Here is a 4,630-nt window from a genome sequence, read left to right as displayed (position 1 = left end):
TGCTATCGTACATCCACGTTGATGGAGACTTCAACCCACGAAGGGTAACGGCTGCGCGAGTCCACGGAGGGCTCCACCCACGAAGGGTCCACGAAGAAGCAACCTTGTCTATCCCACCATGGTCGTCGCCCACGAAGGACTTGCCTCACTAGCAGTAGATCTTCACGAAGTAGGCGATCTCCTTGCCCTTACAAACTCCTTGGTTCAACTCCACAATCTTGTCAGAGGCTCCCAAGTGACACCTAGCCAATCTAGGAGACACCACTCTCCAAGAAGTAACAAATGGTGCGTTGATGATGAACTCCTTGCTCTTGTGCTTCAAATGATAGTCTCCCCAACACTCAACTCTCTCTCATAGGTTTTGGATCTGGTGGAAAGAAGATTTGAGTGGAAAGCAACTTGGGAAGGCTAGAGATCAAGATTCATATGGTAGGAATGGAATATCTTGGTCTCAACACATGAGTAGGTGGTTCTCTCTCAGAAATGGTAAGTTGGAAGTGTAGGTTCGTTCTGATGGCTCTCTCCACGAATGAAGAGGAGGTGGAGGGGTATATATAGCCTCCACACAAAATCTAACCGTTACACACAATTTACCAAACTCGGTGGGACCGAATCGTTAAACTCGGTCGGACCGATTTAGTAAACCTAGTGACCGTTAGTGATTTTCGGTGGGACTGACATGCATCTCGGTGAGACCGATTCGGTTAGGGTTAGGGCATAACGTAATCTCGGTAAGACCGATTACACAAACTCGGTGAGACCGATTTGGTAATAAGCTTTCCAGAGAGTTGGTCAGGTAAACTCGGTGGGACCGATTTGCTCTTTTCAGTGAGACCGAAATGTTACAAAAAGGAAACAGAGAGTTTACATTGCAATCTCGGTGGGACCGATCGCTCACTTCGGTTAGACCGAAACGTTACGAAGGGAAACAGAGAGATTGCAACCCCATCTCGGTGAGACCGAGATCCCTATTGGTAAGACCGATTTGCTTAGGGTTTGTGGCAGTGGCTATGACTTTTGGAATCGGTGGCGCCGGATAGGAAGAATCGGTGTGACCGATTTTGGCTTTGGGTTTAGGTCATTTGTGGATGTGGGAAAGTAGTTGAGGGTTTTGGAGCATATCACTAAGCACATGAAGCAAGAGGCTCATTAAGCAACACCTCATCCCTCCTTGATAGTATTGGCTTTTCCTATAGACTCAATGTGATCTTGGATCACTAAAATGTAAAATGAAGAGTCTTGAGCTTTTGAGCTTGAGCCAATCCTTTGTCCTTAGTATTTTGAGGGATCCACTTTCATCATCCATGCCATGCCATTCATTGAGCTTTCCTGAAATAATAGTCTTGGAATAGCATTAGCTCAATGAGCTATATGTTGTTATGAATTACCAAAACCACCTAGGGATAGTTGCACTTTCACATCGTCAGTACCATTGTACATACACAACAGATGTTGACATTGCCGAAGAGGTTGGACTCTTCGGTCGATGTCCGTCACCATCACATCTATAATGGCGAGGCTCGTATTTGTCACACATCTCACCTTCATCGTGAGATGAGCCACATCGACATCATCCTTTTGAGCACTGCTCCGTGGCCTCCAGCCATAAAGTTTCTTCGGAGGATCCGAAGAGTAGGGCGGTAGCCCGGGCCGAGCTGACTCATGTAGTGGCACATCAACAATGTAGAACCACTCAAACACCCACGTGTCGTCTTCTCGAGGAGTGTCGGTGGGGTAGCCGGCTCCCGCTATTCTGCACACCTCGGCGACTCCTACCTCGTGTAATTTCACGTCTCTCGAGAGCAGGGCATTACATAGAAGTACCATCTTCACAGTCCGAAGTGGGCCTCGCACCTGAGGTACATCTCGCAGAGGGCGACGAACCCCGTGGTATGCAAGGATCAAGTTGGGAGTCAGGTGATGGAGTTGGATCCCGTAGAACTTGAGCAGACCATGAAGAAAAGGGTGGATTGGGAATCCCAGCCCGTGTAGGAGGAAAGGAATGAAGCATACCCGCTCATCCCCATGAGAGATGGGATGACTATCAACATGCGTCTGTTGGTCAATGAATATTAGGCCCGGGCGTGTTGAGGCCAAATCTGGATCTGACAGGTACCCTTGGGTGGAGAGCCGATTTAGCTGAACGCGCGTGACAGAGCAGCTCCCCCTGTCGCCTTTGACAGGGCCGTGTGGGCGTCTGGATGAGCCAACATCATTCGCCATTGTTAGAATTCCTCATGCTTGACTTTGGGAGGGGGGAATGGTGTTAAACGGTGAAAGAGGGAAGTCCAAGATGCGTCTGGTCATAAATTTGGGCCTGGTGCTAGTTAAATAAAGACAACAAAGGCAACGCTTGGACGTCTGGCCATAAAGGTGGCGCGATTCCCCAGACAACACAACATACAAGATGGCGTGAGGTGGCACCTTGTGCGGAAGAGGAGCTCGGCAATTCAAACTAAAAACTCCGAAGATAAAATGGGAACTCTCCTGTTGAGTCGGAGATTCCTAGCCGAAGATAGTATCCAAATAAGATCATCAACCTTGGCTCCGAACACAAGTTCAGGGGCTACTGACGGTGTCCTGGACTAGGGGGTCCTAGCCCGGCCTGACTAAGTATGGGCTAGACCGCCAGCTCATTAAGGAGGGAGGACTCCGGAGGCCTTCCATATGACGCGACCGAAGACCTGGCATGTACTCCAAGCATATCTGATTAGGATCGACATGTAATTCCTTAGATGGCAACCGACCATGTGTAACCCTAGATACCCCTGGTGCCTATATAAACCAGAGGGTTTAGTCCATAGAGGCCCGCTCATACATTCATCATCATACCCCCAGGGTTTAGACCACAACTCACGATCTCGAGGTAGATCAACTCTGTACTTTGATACATCCACAATATAGGCAAGAGCAGGACGTAGGATTTTACCTCCATAGAGAGGGCACAAACCTTGGTAAACGCTATGTGTTCTTTCTCTTGTTACCCATCGATCCGATCTAACAGCTTGGGCCCCCCTACCTGAGGTCTGCCGGTTTTGACACCGACACCCTTCTCTGCATTAGTTGAAACTTTGGCTCTCTTTGGATCCTATTTAGATGACGGACTTGGCGGAACCATGTGGGGTGCCATAAGCATTAGTTGGTTACATCGGCAGGTGTGATCCCTTTAGGATTGATTGTCTTGCCTCCTGTATCCATGTTTACATCCGGGGATCTCTTCCTGATAAGGTCCGCCTCCTCCATGTACGCATTTGGGTCTTCATACCCAACATTCCACTGTTGTTGTTGTGCCCTTCCCCTTCCAGAACCGTACCTCCCCTTAGAGCTCCATGGCCAAAACCTCCCCTCCAGGCGCGGCCTTCACCTGGGCCTATTTGTGCACCACGGAACCAGGTTACCCTCAAGTCCTTGAAGACTAGAGCTTTTGGAGGACGAACACTATCCACATGTTCCTTATATTGATGGCCAAGATGACCACAGACAGCACATCAATATGGAAGGCGTTCATATTTCACAAAGAAAAATCTATCTCTTGTTTTCTTTCACCATCGATGTGGCGCTCTTCAATGGTTTGTAGACATTGATCTTGAACTGAACCATGCAAAAACTCCCCTCAAAATCGTGGGACTTCGGATCGACAAACTCCACTTCACCAACGTTTCCAGCCAAAGCCTTCAACACGGGGTTGAACCCATCAGGGAGATCATGCATCTGGGCCCAGAGCTCAAGGGTATCTAACTTGATTTGCGTCAGCTTCGTGAATCCGTCATAGGGTGTTGTGACCACCGCAAAACCCTTGTAATTCCAATGTCCTTCTTCCATGACTCTCTCCCAATCACCCAAGCAAGAAAATTGCAAAATGTACAAATGGTCCTCAAGGAGGCCAATATTTACCTCTTGGGCTAAATCTCACACTGCCCACATCATTTTGAAGAACCAAAATTGGCTATAAGATTTCTCTGTGCGAACTCTTGCAAATGCCATCCATCTGATCGACTCTGGAGGGGGCGCTTCTTCTTCCACAAACACCACATCGTCTAGGTCGTCGTCCTGGAGACCCAGCATCTCCACCATCTCAACCACATCTTTGGAGTCCACCTTCTTCGACCCGAAGCTTTTTCTGCCATGCCTTGAAAACCCTAGCCCGATGAAAAATCGACCGAGCTGTTGATGGAACTCTAGATCGCTCCCCACAACAACCACGCGGGCAAAGACCGAGCAACTCTCCAGGGAGAGTCCCTTGATCAGTCTGAACCAGCAAGGAAGATGGAGGGAGGGGCGGCAGGGGATTGGAGATCTCAATGTTCGGCTATCGCCGCTGCGAGGAGTATAACGAGAGGGGAGGACTGCCCATAGCATACCCCTTGTTTTTTTGAGGGATCACACCCCTTGTTTTTTTTTTTGAGAACATAACTCCAACTTTATTCATTTGTAATAAGTAGTACATCGTTTGTGAGGAACATTACAATTTCGTTTAAAGGCTCCTCAAACCAATCAGAAGTCAAAGAAAATCTAGCTAATCTAGTAAGCTCATGAGCTACTTTATTTGCTTCCCTATTACAGTGCTCAAATCTAGCAGTAACGAAATCACGGGCATAATGAAAACAATCTTCGAAGATTGCTGCCGTCC

This window comes from Triticum dicoccoides, chromosome 5B (assembly GCF_002162155.2).
Source record: "Triticum dicoccoides isolate Atlit2015 ecotype Zavitan chromosome 5B, WEW_v2.0, whole genome shotgun sequence".
NCBI lineage: Eukaryota > Viridiplantae > Streptophyta > Magnoliopsida > Poales > Poaceae > Triticum > Triticum dicoccoides.
The sequence above is the reverse complement of the archived record's forward strand: the minus strand, read 5'-3'. Positions refer to the sequence as shown.